The sequence below is a fragment of the Heptranchias perlo genome, chromosome 31 (genome assembly GCF_035084215.1).
Source record: "Heptranchias perlo isolate sHepPer1 chromosome 31, sHepPer1.hap1, whole genome shotgun sequence".
NCBI classification, from domain to species: domain Eukaryota; kingdom Metazoa; phylum Chordata; class Chondrichthyes; order Hexanchiformes; family Hexanchidae; genus Heptranchias; species Heptranchias perlo.
Window position 1 is genome coordinate 33,906,305 of NC_090355.1, and position 16,365 is coordinate 33,922,669.

A 16,365-nucleotide genomic window follows, 5' to 3' on the forward strand; every position below is an offset into this window, starting at 1 on the left:
TCACACTCCTGACTTGTGCCTTGTAGATGGTGGAAAGGCTTTGGGGAGTCAGGAGATGAGTCACTCGCCGCAGAATACCCAGCCTCTGACCTGCTTTTGTAGCCACAGTATTTATATGGCTGGTCCAGTTAAGTTTCTGGTCAATGGTGACCCCCAATGGTGGGGGATTCGGCGATGGTAATGCCGTTGAATGTCAAGGGGAGGTGGTTAGACTCTCTTGGCAGAACATGGTAATTGATTCTTGAGCAATACCCTTATTCTTTCTTTTGTCGACATTTTTGGGCTCCGGGTCTCTTCCGAACTCAAATGGAACTCCAGCATTCACTCCATTGCTAAAGCTGCTTCCAAGAACCTCAGTTTCCTTTTTTGTGCCAAACACTTCGTTTTCTCCACCTATTTTCTCACTGCCCACTCTTCCCTGAAGCTGTTGACTCCTTGATGTAGTATGCATCGGTGGGTGATGGTCAACCGTCCAGTAACCCGCCTAAGTGTCTGTTCTTCACCTGAGCCGAGACAGTGAATTTATTGGGAGGCTACGATACTGGGAGTGGGGGGAAGTCTGGATGTTATTGCAGCCAGGACTGATGCTGTCAAGAACTAACATGCACAGCTGCACGCTTGCAGCAAGTGTCCCTGGATAGCAATAAGGAATGGAATCCCTGGCGAACATTCTCTTCATTGGCTCAGGGGTGCTACTGGAAAGTGGAGCTCCTCTCCACTTTCCAGGCTGAGATTGACTAACTCAGCCACTGATTGGCGATTGAACCTGGTGCCTTCCTGGTTTGTGTGGCTCTGCTACTCACTGCCTTAATCAGTAGAATCATTGGGTAAGCGGTGCCAAATGCTTCTCTCCCTCTCAACAATCCGTAATTCTGTCAAACTCAACTATGTCCAAGACTTGAATACTGTCCCCACATCTGCGGAAGCTCTTTTAACATTTCTGTCATGCTCCTGGACAGGTTACAAGAAAAAGTTCATCAATCCCTTTCTTACCTTTATCCCGCAGGTTCTTTCTCTGTCCCAATACTTTAAATCTATTGTACTCTGTCCAGTGCTCCTTCAAACGTTTCTCTCGTGCTCCCCCTGAGCCATAAATGCACCCGTCCTACACATTTTTCTTCCTGCCTGTGTCCTCGGCTTGCTGAAATCAAGACTCCTTGCACTGCCTGCTACTCTATCCTTTCCCAAGCCCTCAGAACTCTGGAACTCCTTACCCCCTTCAGCCTCTTCTGCAACAGTCACAAGGCCTTTATATCCAAGCTCAGTGTCACCTAGTTACTACTTCCTGATTTCTCTTCTCTAATGTCTCTTTTTCTCTTTTCTTCCCCCATCTCCTCTTCACGAGGTCTCGGTCCTTCACCTTGGATTCCCAATAATACTTTTTTTTTAAAATTATGTTTCAAAACAAAAACCTGTGTTGGTTGAGTTTGTAAACATCTCTTGAATTTGGGATGCTTTGCTGCCATAGAACACATTACAGACTCTGTTATCCTGTGCTTATTTATCATATTTAAGCAATAATTTGATAGCAGTCAGACCAGTCTTCAAGTAAGTTTGCCACAGTTTCTGTGCATCCTTTCTCCGCACTTTGGAGCAACTATGCCCTGCATTATATAATGGGAAATGGTTTACTCCTACAGTTACCCAACTTATTGAGTAGTAGCCAGGCACTTGCCCTGAAAGAGGGTAAAATACATAAGAGTTCTCCTGGAGCTTCTGCCAGCAGCTGGTTTCAGGTGGTATTTTTTTGGAGCCCTGAGAGCAGGTGCCCACTGGGCCTTTCAACTGCAGAGTTTTGTGACTCAGGCAGTCCAAGAAAGACAGAATTTCTCCCCTCAACAAATAAAGTGATTGAGAGATAGTGTGGTAACTCTCCCAGCAGAACTTTGGACTCCCAACCCAGAGGTCACTACTTGAAACCCCTGCTTTGACTCCATTTTGCACTTGCATCCCCTCCCATTTGGCCATTCTTTATTTGCTGCAGTAAAGAGAGTACTTTGCAGTAACAGAGCACTGAGAGGGAAGTAGGTGAATCCTGCACTGACGAATACTCATGATCGCAGAGTGATATTGACAGATGGTTATGGAAAGGCCCATTGCCCAGATACTCTCATCTGTCTGGCCAGAGGAGGAACTGGAACAGTAGGAGACAACAGTGGGAGATTGAAACGGTGGCTTTAAAAAAAACACATTAAAAAGACTTGAGCAGAAAAGTAATTTGATAGAAGCAGTGGGTGTCCTGTGGTGATAAAGCAATATTTTTGTTTGGAATGCTTGGAGATAATTGAAGAAATCTATAAAGCAGCATTTAGTAGAGTATGTTCCTTGTTTATCACTACAACCCCAACCATCTCAGTAAGCAACTTCTGACTTGGTGTACTTCATTTCCTCAACAGAAGATGGATGGGCAAACTGCTTCTCAGCCTTTCCATGTGGCGTCCTGAGAAGTGCAGGAGAGTGGTTGGTTATGATTTGATTCTCTCAGCTTTGCTCATTTGGTAGCACTTTTGCCTTTATATCAGAAGTGCTGCATTTTTGGAGATTCAGGCCCCACTCTAGAATCTGAGTATGTAACTTAGACCGACACCCAGTACAATATTATGGGAGTGCTGCGTTGTTGGAGGTGGTGTTCTTCAGATGACATAAACCATGGTTCCATTTGCCCATTCAGGTGGATGTTCAGAATCCGATGGCATTATTTGAAGAGCAGGGAAGTTCTCCTGGCGTCCTGGCTTACAATCATCCCTCAATCAACAGTACCAAAACAGATTAACTGGTTATTCATCTCATTGCTGTTTGCTGTGCGCAAAATGGCATTTGACCACATATCACTGCACTTCAAAGTAATTCAGTATACGTGAAGTGTTTTGTGATGTTTTACGACATCTGTTAAGGGACTATCGAAATGCAAATCATCTCTCATTGCTCGCTTTCTTGAACTGCCTCCTTTTATCTGACAACTTCAATGGGTGATCAGCTGAACTGGGAATCATTAAGTGGCGTGCCTGTTCCTACTATTGCCATGGAGCAGGCACATATGGCCTCTGTATAGTTTGAAAGTTGAACTTCACAGTTGTCACAAAATGCTGGCTGAAGACTATGTAAGAAACTTCAATCAGTGTCTCCACCCTGATAGAGTAGTGACATTTTTATCAAAGTGAAGTGGTATGTTGTTCTAAGTACTAGCTAGAGATAGGGCAATGCGCAGTCATTGATCATGCTTGCAGCAAGTCCTGTTGCATGTCTCAAAATGTACCCTGTAAGTAGTAACTATCATTGACCAAGTTTTCATGATGTGGTACCATTTGTGGTGCGCTCTGTATTTACTCAAGGGTGTGTTCAAAGTTTTGGCAGGTCTTGTTTTTAGTTTGCTAATGTTCTTCTCTTCCACCACCTTTTGTAAAATCAACAATGGAAGCAATTATTTGTCAGAAAGGAATGTGTGTGTGGTTCCAGCTGTAATCATTAGGTGTCACTAGCTTAGTTGACTATAGAAGAAAGAAATACTTGGTATATAAATTGTGCTTTATGTCTCAAAGCAATTCACGTGCATTGAATTACTTTTGTTTTGGTAAGTGAATTATTAACTAACAGTGCTCTTTTCAGTTTGAGGGAGTTAAGTCTGTTACTTAATACCGTTTGTTCTCCCATTGCCTCCACATTTCCAAATAATATTTTATGTCCTGACATGAAGTCATGTTTCTTAATATTAAGCAAAAGCATAGGAGACGGGAGTGAGGAGATATTAGGACAGGTGACCAAAAGCTTGGTTAAAGAGGAGAGAGAGGTAAAGAGGCGGAGGAGTTTAGGGAGGGAATTCTAGAGCTTCGGGCCTAGGCAGCTGAAGGCACAGCCGCCAATGATGGAGCAAAGGAAATCGGGGATACGCAAGAGGCCAGAATTGGTGTAGATGGTACTTGTGTTTTTCTCGTCACAAAGTTTAAATCTTTGAAGAGAATTTTATCCTACCCTGCCATTCTTTTCCGTTTATTTCACTTGCAGCAGGGAATTCAGTTGTCAGTCCCATCAATTAGCTGCTAAGGAATTTTTGACCAGCTGTAGTGAGGAAGAGGAGAATTAAGAGTCCCTCATGGGAGGATTGCATAGGAAGGCTTCCCTCTCTTGAGTGATGCATTAGACATTTCAATCTTCATGTCAGATTTGTAGGCAACATTTAACCTACAGGCCTATGTATAAAAGGTCCAATTGAAAAATCTTGGAGAAATCCCCAAGCACTATCTTCATAACGTGTCTGGTGGCCTCACTGGTCAAGTAACCTGGAGTCAGTCGCCATCCAGAGTGTCTCATGAGAAATCCTTTTGGCACTGATGCTTCTTGGGTTGGATTCTGGGAGATTGGTCCGTGAGCCGTCTCTTTGCTTTCATACCACTAAATCCGCTTCCCTCAGCAGAATCATTGACTCAACTTTTTGTTTATCTCTGATAAGGGGACCAGATTTGGTAGCATATATTCCAGGAACCAGTTTAAGGGCAGTCTCCTGGACTCTGACCTGAACAAGAGCCAATGTAACAGTGGCTAAAGGGTAAGCTGTTATATGTGGAACAACATCCCAACATAGAATTTCAGCAGGGCTGGAGAGGGTGGAGAGTTGGGATGGAAAGGAGTAATAATATATTAGATTTGTTTTGTTGATTATTAGCTGGGCCAATGACAATATTTTAGCCAAAAAATATAGTAACACTTCAAGGATGTAATTTCTTTCCTTATTTTAAAAGTACCATTTGGCAAGCTTTACAACTTGGGTGCATAATCTTAAACAATTCCAAAATTCCACCCTTAACTGGGGACAGGGAACAGCTAATTACAATCTGATGAAGCTATTATTAAAAGAAAATTCTTCATTTAAGGCAGTGGTGGGGTGAAGTGGGACACTGCGTTAAAAGCCGTTTTATCTTTCAAAATGGCCCAAAAAAAAATCGATTTTCAGATATGATCGGAATATTGTTAAACAAAACTTCCAGAAAATACAAGTCAGTGAAAGAACCTATATGTAAGGCCGATATATGAAGTTCTTTGTAAAAATGAAACTGTTGATATAGAGAAACCCTAAACTTAATTTGATAAAACATCTGGAAACACATCTGGATTGACCAGCCGAGGGAATGGTTTCCATTAGGCTTTACAGATGTGCATTGCTCAAGTACAGATTAACTGAATTAGTTGCAATTGGTTGAGTGACCACTGTGTAGAGCAGAGGTGTCCAGATTATAGGCCATACTTAGTTTACCAACCCTGCGAATCCAGCCCAGGCAACCAAGTTCTGTTTATGTTCATATCTGTCACTTGCTGGTTTGCCCTGTTTGAATTTCATGAGCCAGGAGGTTTGGAAAGGGCTATTCTTATCGCTGTTGCCCCATTGTGGGATACATTCTATATCAGACACCGAGACCAATTAGTATCAGCAACTTGGAATATCTGCAAATTAATGGGATCAGGGATTTAAATGTAATGAGGCCCATGAGGTTCCATGATAAGCACCAATAGGGCTCACAAAGACAGAAATCTGGGATCCTCATGTCTTAGGCTTTTTTCTTCTGATGCAGTTTCTCACATTCAGCCTGTCCTCATCCTGCTGCCAGCCTTCCTACATAGGCTAAAAGAATCTCTCGCATATGTTGCAGGAGATTATTTTAAGTTGCAGATAATACATGTCCAGTAGCTGATGCATCGGCTGTTGGTGTTACTACCCAAGTACATTTAATCTGAAAAACCTATACTGAAACTTGTACTCCTGTTAATTTCTAATGTGTGCGTCACAAGGTTACATAGAATTACATCACAGAAGCAGGCCATTCGGCCCAACTGGTCAATGTTGGTATTTATGCTGCACACGAGCCTCCTTCCACCCCTCTTTATCTAGCCCTATCAGCCTATTCTTCTATTCCTTTCTCCCTCATGTGTTTATCTAGCTTCCCCTTAAATGCATCTATGCTACTCGCCTCAACTACTCCATGTGGTAGCGAATTCCCCATTTCCATGCTTTCCATATGAGTCCCATACTTTCTGGGTAAAGACGTTTCTCCTGAATTCCCCATTGGAAATAAAAATTTATAAAATCTATTTTTCTTTTAGTTAAGGATGTTCTTATTTTCAAAATTGCACAACAAACTTGAGTTATATAAATCTTTCATACGTCCGATAGTTCTTGTACAATTGTCCATTCAGAACAGGGCCTGACCCCTTTGAGAAGGACGGGTTGTTTTTCTGTATCTTGTTGTATGGCCACTTTTTTTCTTCGCATGAAGTAGACATAAATTCAGCACACGTGATGTAATAAACTGCTAAGTTGAGCATTCTGTGAGCTTTAGGCTTGGCTTCATTCTGTATGCATTGCGTAGTGTTGCTATGTAAACACAACATAGAAAGAAAGAAGTTGTATTTATATAGCACCGTTCAAAATCTCTATGTCCCAAATGTTTCGTAGCCAATGAAGTACTGTTGAAGTAGACACTGTTGTAGGGGAATGCAGCAGCCAACTTGCACACAGCAAGCTCCCACATAACAGCAATGAGATAAATGGCCAGATAATCTGTTTTAGTGATGTTGGTTGAGGGATAAATGTTGGCCAGGACACTGGGAAAACTGCCCCGCTCTTCTTCGAATAGTATCATGGGATCTTTTACGTCCACCTGAGTAGATAGACGAGGCCTTGTTTTAACGTCACATCTGAAAGATGGCACTTCTAACAATGCAGCGCTCCCTCAATGCTGCACTGAAGCGTCAGCCCAGATTATGTGTTCAAGTTCTGGAATGGAACATCAACCCATAATCTCCTGACTCAGAGCTGAGAGTGCGACCACTGAGCCAAGGCTGACACCTCGTACGTGGATTGAAATCTGGAATCCTAGCCATGGCACACTATGTTTTGGGAGGAGCTTCAGCAGTTAATTACTTACACATCCTGAACACTGGCTGCACAGTGAACAGTAGATCATGCCCCCTTGCTGTGTCTGCATCGTAAATGGGGGTGACTCCATTGATGCTGGAGCCCAGTTCTGAGACCAGATTGGGCGCCCAATGTTTGAGAGAGATATTCCAAAGTAAATTTTTGGAATGACCTCATGCAACAGGTGGTGGCTTGCAGCTGAAAGAAAAAGTGAAACGTAGCTTGGTGTTTCTCCACATGTGGTGGAAACTCCCAGCCAATGGATATTTTGGAAAAAGTAAGTGGCAAGCTGAAGTGGAAAACACATTTCCTGAGCAGAAGTGATTCAAACAGTATGGAAAGTACCTGTAACCGAGGTCTCGAGTGTGGTGCGTTCAGGGACTAACCAGCTTCCGACATCAAAAAAAACTTCTGCGGTTTCCCACGAGCAGATTGTATCACTTTCCTTCCAGAGTGCTTTCGAGCTTCAATTGAGCGATTTCGGGGGCTGCCTTTTTGGCTAAAGTATTAGCCCAGTCTGGTAACTGGAGCTGAAAACTTTTGTTGGACCTGGAGACGCTGAGTTCAAATCCCTTCCTGTCACTGAACAAAATGATAATCCCCCAGTTCTGCTTGAGGCAGGGGAGGGTAGGAAGAATGGTAGACTAATAGGACTGTGGAGGCGCACCTTCTGTTAGCAGCACACACAGCAGTGATTATAAGATTCAGGTCCAGATATTATATCGTCCCTGCTTAAGGAGGAACCGTGACCATGGGAAACTGCATTAGTTAACTATCGGGTAAGGACAAAATGGGGTCTCGAGCAAGACCACTGGTTTGCAGTTTTCATGGAACAATGGACAGAATTGCAGAATACAATTCCCCAAAACGCCCCGGTTTTAAAAAAAAGTCTCAGAATTCTGTGTAACAAAAACAGGACTTGACTTAAATCAGTCACTGGAAAAAAGACAGTCTCCTGATCATGAGCAAAATATATTGAGCTGCCTAAATTGGAGAAAAGGCTATGGGTAGTAGAAGTAAGAGTGCAGAGATGTGTCAAATTTGTATGTGTTAGTGGTGATGGCTTGGCTAAAAGTGTTAGTGCATGGCACTCCGAATGGAAGACAGATTGTGAGTGTAACAATGTAAGGGCTGGAGAGGGAGTAAATAGAAGCGTAGACGTCATTATAGCTTACATAAAGCCTGAATTTAAAGGGATATAGGATGCCTGTGAGAATGACCAGAAAATCTGTTTTATTGATGTTGGTTGACGGATAAATATTGGCCAGGAAACCCGGGAGAACTCCCCTGCTCTTCGAATAGTGCCGTGGGATTTTTACGTCCGCCTGAGAGGACAGATGGGGTTTCGGTTTAACGTCTCATCCGAAAGACGGCACCTCCGACAGTGCTCAAATCTCTGGAGTGAGGCTTGAACCCACAACCTTCTGACTCGGGCAAGAGTGCTACCACTTATCCACTGCTGACACTAGAAACTCGGGCTTTTACCAGTAGAGCCAAGAGTGTTATGAGGTAATGTGATAGAGGTGTTCAGGACTATGAGGGGTGGTGATGAGATGAATGAGGACAGCTCATTTCCACTGATCAAGGTAGTAACACAACAGCAAAATTTAAGATTATCATAAAGAGAATTAAAGGGGAGGTCAGAAGAAATGTCTTTATTGCAGAGGGTGGTTAGAATCTGGAATTCTCTGCTGCAAAACATTGTTGGAACAGAGTCCATGTATTCGTTTAAAAGGGAATTAGGTAGTTGCTTGATAACTAATATTGTGGAATGAGACACGGTGGCTCATGTATAGGAAAAACGCCAGCATAGGCTTGATGGTCCAAATTGGCCCTCTCTGTGCTGGAACATAGTCTAATTCTATAAGGAAAACCTGGGTTTGACATTTCAAGGACTGCATGATTTCATTTAGTATTTTTCTCATTTTCTTGTGGCCCAAAGAGACCTTTACTTCCAACTGTTCTATTAGTGATCCTATTCTTTGTATTGCTTTATACACATGGTCCTGTTCCGTGTATTCCTATATCTGCATAGATCGTTTGATCAGCAACACATCCACCACTATAAATATCCACTCCTTCCACCACCAACGCACTGTGGCTGCATTGTGATCTATCTACAGGATGCTCTGCAGCAACTCACCAAGACTTGTTTGGCAGCACCTCCCAAACTCAAGACCTCCACCACCTAGAAGGACAAGGGCAGCACACGCATGGGAACACCATCACCTCCAAATTCCCCTCCAAGTCACACACCATCCTAACTTGGACATATATCGGCCGTTCCCTCATTGTTGCTAGGTCAAAATCCTGGAACTCCCTACCTAACAGCACTGTGGATGTACCTTCATCACTTGGACTGCAGCGGTTGAAGAAGGCAGCTCATCACCGCTGTCTCAAGAGCAACTTGGGATGGGCAATAAATGCTGGCCTTGCTAATGCACATCCCAAGAATTAATTTTTAAAAAATCCTTTATATGCAAAGTCCTGTTCCATGTCTTGCTTTCTATGCAAGGTCCTTTTCCGTGTATTGCTTTATATGCATGGTCCTGTTCTGTCCATTGCATTATATGCATGGTCCTGTTCAGTGTATTGCTTTAAACACGTTGTCCTGTTCCATATATTGCTTTGGTTGAGATTTTCTCTGAGGGTCGTGAGACTGTGGAACTCCCTTCCCCAGAGAGCAGTGGAGGCAGGGTCATTGAATATTTTTAAGGCTGATTTAGATAGATTCCTGATTAACAAGGGAGTCAAAGATTTTAGCAGTTAGACGGGAAAGTAGGGTTGAGGTTACAATCAGATCAGCCATGATCTTATGAAATGGCAGAGCAGGTTCGAGGGACCGAATGGCATACTCCTGCTCTTAATTCGTATGTACGTATGTTTGTATGTTTTATAGGCATGGTCCTGTTCTGTGCATTGCTTTACATGCGCACACAGGGATGCTGTACGTTGGATTTTTAGCCTTCGGGGCTTTGCTAAAATAGGTGTTTACAGCCACGGGAAGCACAAGTAAACCAGGACAAGGATGTGCAGCATAACAATGCATTGAGATGTTGTTAAACCCCCAGTACCCAACCCATAATAGTCAACAACTTGCCCTTTATAGAATAATTCAGGGAAAGAAGGATCAATGGTTATGCTTGAGGATATAGTAAAACCTGTCAACTTAAGAATTTTCAGGCCAAGCTCTTGGGGAATAAGTACAGTGTGTAGGAGAGGGTAAGAGAGAAGAAAGGGACTATTTGTAGGATCAGAAATATTCTTGTGATAGACCATCAAGTACAGAATTAGGCTATTTGAATTCTCTTCCACAGCATGCTGCTTTCTGACTTTGTATCCTGCAAGCTGAACTTTAGGCAATGTTATATTGAAGGACTGCAGTCGACAGGAGACAAGTGGGTATTCCTCAGATTCCATTGTTTGGGAGAACCAACCCACTGCAGACCCACAAAACGCTGTTGTCGGAATAGAGCTGCTTCAAGTGAAGCAGGAGGAAGGGCTTGGCCCCTGGGGTTTCCACTGATAACAGCAATTAGATTTCCACATTCTGTAGTCCAATGCTGCCGGTACCTGACTGTAAAAGTAAAAGGGGGAAGAGTGCCACACTAGGAATGACATGTAGTGGTTACTCACTCTGAATAGGGTGGGGGCAAGCAACTGGGCAACATAAAAGCACCTTTTACATGTTTTGGCGCCCCTTTTAATGAAGTTAAAAAATTTCCATCTATCTTTTTTATATGACTTGGCACTTTCTCTTCAGAGCTTAAAAATCATTTGTTTGTTGAGTGTTATAACTTCTAAAATGTTCAATTACAAAATACTGGAGCAGAATCTGACTCCATTCCAGAATGAATTTCATTCCAGCGTCAAAGTAATATAGAGACCACCCCACTAAAACAAATTAAGTGCCCTGTTTATATTGGCAAGCTGGAGGTCAGATCGACCCACAGTCTACCAGAATCCAGTATTTAATTGCCAGTGTGAACTCTGAATCCATCCTGGGTTCACATACACCCACCTCTGGAATACGTTTCATGCTCGGTCCCACCCTGAGACATTGCAGTGTAAGCATTGATTTTAATATTGGCCACATCTGTTTGTTTTAAAACTGTATCTGATAGATACAAGTGTTGCACATAGCTTACATGCGCAACATAAAAAATTGGTGCATATATTAGACACTGGAGATGGCCCACTCAGACCCGGCAGTGTAAAAATGGCAGCCACTTTTAATCCTACCCCTGTGGGTATTACTGTATAAACCTGCCACCAGTCTGTGGCTTTTCATTATCTGTGTAAATGATCAGGTAGTGAGAAACTTGAACTGGTAACCCATTAGTTGTGGTTTCTGTGGTAACCTAAGATACCAGTGGATGTTTTCAGTATCTGTAACAAAATCAAATTGCTTTTACTTGTATTGCAGAGTTATTTTTTATGAATCTTTTGGTTTGTAATTTGTTGGAGCTGCACCACCTTGTGCCCTGCACTGGTGAAAAAGAAGGAAAGAAAGACTTACATTTATATCGCGCCTTTCACGACCTCAGGATGTCCCAAGGCGCTTTACTTTTGAAATGTAATCACTGTTCTAATGTAGGAAACGCGGCAGCCAATTTGCACACAGTAAGGTCCCACAAACAGCAATGAGACGTGGACCAGATAATCTGTTTGTGATGTTGGTGGAGGGATAAATATAGGCCAGGACACCGGGGAGAACTCCCCAGCTCTTCTTCGAAATAGTGCCTTCGGATCTTTGACATCCACCTGAGAGGGCAGACGGGGCCTCAGTTTAACGTCTCATCTGTAAGACGGCACCTCTGACAGTGCAGCGCTCCCTCAGTACAGCGCTGGAGTATCAGCCTGGGTTATGTGCTCACGTCTCTGGAGTAGGGACTTGAACCCACAACCTTCTGACTCAGAGGCAAGAGTGCGACCCACTGAGCCACGGCTGACACCTGAAGCAAGAGTGAGGAGCGGGATGGCGTGAAGATTAAGGAAAATTGGAGGACCGGTCATCGCAGGCCACTTGCGCACTTCCTAATGGTTTTTTATATATTACTTTGTATCGTAAAAGAGGTGCTGACAGCAAAGGTGCATTTCCTTGACTGCACCACGAAATATAAAAGGGTCAAATTGTCGTCTTCCAGCTACAGCGGGAGGCCCCCCTTTTCACGGGTTTTGTGAACTGCTGCTGGATTTTGGGCAGCAGACAGGACCAACTGGAAAAGTGAACGGAGGAATGGTCGCAAGAGGCTAGTGTAGTACTAGTGTCCCAAAACCGGCCCAGAAACATTAAAGCGCCTGTGGAATGGTGTTGATGAAACCCCGGGAGCAAGATCCACCCCTCCTCTTGAGGAAGGTGTGTTGCGCAAGCAGATTAGAGGGGTGAAAATAACATACAAGTTATCATTCGTAAATTACATCTTTGGTTTTGTGTTCGCCGAAGAGGGATTTCACTCCTTTTCCACTTTTTATCCACACTAAGCAGACGTAGATCTGGAAAAACTTGATGGAGCGAGACCTTGGCGTTGTGTATCAATTCAAAAAGCCAGCATAGAATGTCAATGAAAGGCTTCACACAGCTCCTCCTGACTGATCAGTACCATGAGATGGTTTAGATCCTAGTCCCTTTGGTGTCAGAATTAACTGTGGATTTCCATCACCTGTTGAACTAAGATGGTTGGGGGGGGTCACTTTTTGAACTTTTGAAATTGTAATTTTGTGTCCTTTGGTATGTGAACAAAAATTGGGCATTGGAAGCAGGATCCAAACTAGGAGAAAATCTGCAAAGCTTTGAATCTGAAGTAAGTGCGTCAAAGCAATGTTACATGAGCTCTGAGGCTTTGGGTGCCTTGCAACAGCCATAATTGGGCTTTGGCTGTCCTTTATATCTGGAGGACTAGAATACAAGGGGGTGGAAGTTATGCTACAGCTATTCAAAGCCCTGGTTCGCCCACACCTGGAATACTGTGTTCAGTTCGGGGCACTGCACTTTAGGAAGGATATATTGGCCTTGGAGGGAGTGCAGCGTAGATTTACTAGAACGATACCTGGACTCCAAAGGTTAAATTACGAGGAGAGATTGCACAAATGAGAGGTGTATTCCCTGGAATTTAGAAGATTAAGGGATGATTTGATCGAAGTTTTCAAGATATTAAGGGGAACTGATAGGGTAGATAGGGAGAAACTATTTCCGCTGGTTGGGGAATCTAGGACTTGGGGACATAGCCTAAAAATTAGAGCCAGGACTGAAGTTAAGAAACACTTCTACACACAAAGGGTGGCAGAAGTTTGGAACTCTTCCGCAAATGGCAGTTGTTGCTAGCTCGATTGTTCATTTTAGATCTGAGATTGATAGATTTTTGTTAGCCCCATATCCCTTAATACCTTTGGTTAAGGCGGGTACATGGAGTTAGGTCACAGATCAGCCATGATCTGATTGAATGGCAGAACAGGCTCGAGGGGCTAAATGGCCTACTCCTGTTCCCATATTCCTGTAATAGTACTTAAAAACAAATCTCTTGAAATTCCACATTCCATTAATGTGGGAGAGTTTACACTTACTACGCTGAAGGTGTCTTGACTGGTCCAACACCAAAACGTTAGATGAATGTGCTTGTTGGAACAGATGTCAGACTTGTTGCACGGCTCTTTATAATATTTATACAGTACAGTTACATCAAAGCATAAAATCTGCAAAAAAAACATTGGCTCAGTCTGCCCTAATGTAATTTCTTAGCACTGTTGCTAAGTAACAACAAATGTTATGGTGCGTAGTACAGTAAATTATTCAATGTGAAACGTGTTCATTTTTTCCAGTGAGTCACAGCTCCGTGGCAATCTCTGCCCAATTCTGAAAGGCATCAACAGACCTTTGTATCATCACTAGTTCAATCGCTATAGATACTCCTAGCTTTTAAAATGGTGGGTCCAGTAGTAGTGGTTTGTATTGATCTTTGAATCGTACTGATTCTGTGCACTATTCTGTGTTGGCACTATTTGAAAACCCAAAATGATGGAAGGTCTAAAATGTTTTGATATATGAATTGCCTAAATACAAAAAAGGTGGGGGGTAGAGGGGGGGGGGCAACAAATCTTGCCATAACTTTGAATAGCTTGAATCCTTCCTCGTGCACAGCTGGTCATGGAGATACATTGGTTGTTGGTGTAGAAAAGCACATAGTGCAGTTTTGACACCCTCCTCAGCTGTTCGATGCTGATCCAGGAATAGAATCATAGAAAGGTTACAGCACGGAAGGAGGCCATTCGGCCCATCGAGTCCACGCCGGCTCTATGCAAGAGCAGTCCAGCTCGTCCCACTCCCCCCCCCCCCCCCTCCCCTTTTCCCTGTAGCCCTGCAAATTTTTTCCTTTCAAGTACTTATCCAGTTCCCTTTTGAAGGCCATATTGAATCTGCCTCCACCACCCACTCTGGCAGTGCATTCCAAATCCTTATCATTTGCTGTGTTTAAAAAAAAAAGTTTTTCCTCATGTCACCCTTGGTTCTTTTGTCAATCACCTTAAATCTGTGTTCTCTGGTCCTTGACCCTTCTGCCAATGGGAACAGTTTCTCTCTATCTACTCTGTCTAGATCCTTCATGATGGGGAAGCAAATTGTGTTGGGGGCCAGATAATGTGAATTCCTGGTCTCAACCTAGTGGTTCAAACAGAGATTTGCTACTTCTCCACAGGGACTGAAAGTTGGAGGACACATCTCAAAACATCTGTATATCAGCAGGTATCTCGCAGCAAATCAAAGGATATGCTGTTTTATGCTGTCCCTTTTAAGGCAATAAAGTCTACAATTGCTTTAAATCCTGAGATCCATTAGATGTAAATTGTTGGCAGGGGAAGTGTGCAGATTGGGCAGTACTTGTAAATTCAGAAGAAATCAACGCAAAATGACTGCTTTCCTTTTTGTTTTGCATAATTTTGGCAGCCTGAAGTGTGACACGTGCAAGATGCAAAAATTTTTTTTATATATGTGTAGATATAGAGATACGTACAAGAGATAACTGGATTGATTGTAGAATCTGTCAGTAATAATGTTGAATAAAATACATAGTAAGTGATGGAGTGGATTAGAACACTGTCCCATTAACTTTATGCCCTGGGTTTGAGCACAGGATGAAAGTCGTCTTCTCTGCTGACTGCAAGGTGTGAACTCAACTATTCTGGCCAATTCTGTGTCATTTGCTTGTGGGCCACAGCACACATTTCCCTCAATTGAGAATTGAAACCTGCAGTTGGGGGTTTATGGGGTTGCAAGTGGCCCTGGATTGAATTGCACCCTTGTGATTCATGCCCAGATACCCGTTGTTCTCAAAAATGGCAAGTGAATTTACACAAGCTGAACTTATTGAGTCACATTAAATCTGTAACTACTTGCCTGGGCTGATATGCCAGTATACCTACGTCAGCTCAGTGCATCAGGGGAATATCTTAATAACTGGTATTAGCCGCAGTCTTGATTTTTGTGGCCATCGTATTAACTGCAGGGAATGATTGAATTTAATACTAGAAATATTTGTAAAGGTTGGAGGTGTTTACATTTTACACGAGATTCCTCTGTTACTGTTATTCATCATCACTGCAGTTTTAACAATCCACTAGAGGAGGAAAAATACAGAACGAGTCAACTTTTCTTCAATATTAAATAAAAATAGAAAATGTTGGAAATACTCAGCAAGTCAGGCAGCATCTGTGGAGAAAGAAACAGAGTTAACGTTTCAGGTCGACCCTACTCCGCCATTCAAGAAGATCATGGCTGATCCCCATACTTGCTGAGTATTTCCAGCATTTTCTGTTTTTATTTCAGATTTCCAGCATCTGCAGTATTTTGCTTTCTCTTTTCAATATTTGTTGTTTTAAAAGTGATGACTCAGCAAGTGTATCAGTTGAGGGGGGGAGAAAAAGAAAGAGCTTGCATTTATATAGCGTCATACACGACTTCAGGACGTCCCAAAGCGCTTCACAGCCAATTAAGTACTTTTGAAGTGTAGTCAGTGTTGTAATGTAGGAAAGCACATGACACCCTTGTTGGATGCCTTGTTACCAGTTGCTGTACTGTACTTACCTGGTTATCTTGATACTTGGTTTTATTTCCCCTACTGGGATAGCTGTTTTTGGAGAGGGTGGGATTAAATTGTTAAACCAAGTCAAGTTAAAATGTTCAGATTGCAGAACTTTCTCAGCTCTCTTTTGAATGTTGCATTTATTTTACCCAGTCTTATCAGCTGTTTTCATAGTTTAATTTTCGCCATAGATTCATTTGTCTGTACTTAATCTAATACTGGATGCATTTCTACACCAGTGCATTTTATTGCAGGGGTGTCTACGGTTTTTGTTTTAGTGGTCTGTTTAATGTGTGCCATGAAGTTGGGGGCAGGGCATGTATAAAGTCTGAAGATCCTTGTTCCCATTAGTTAAGAGTCTCCTGTGCCTTGTGGCACATGAGG

General features: G+C 42.8%; 1 protein-coding gene across 7 annotated transcripts in view; it reads left to right on the top strand.

Annotated features, from left to right (window-relative positions):
• The window catches only part of abl1 (c-abl oncogene 1, non-receptor tyrosine kinase), a 149,112-nt gene that overhangs the window by 73,594 nt on the left and 59,153 nt on the right, over positions 1–16,365 (top strand). The gene's annotated exons all lie outside the window — the stretch shown is intronic.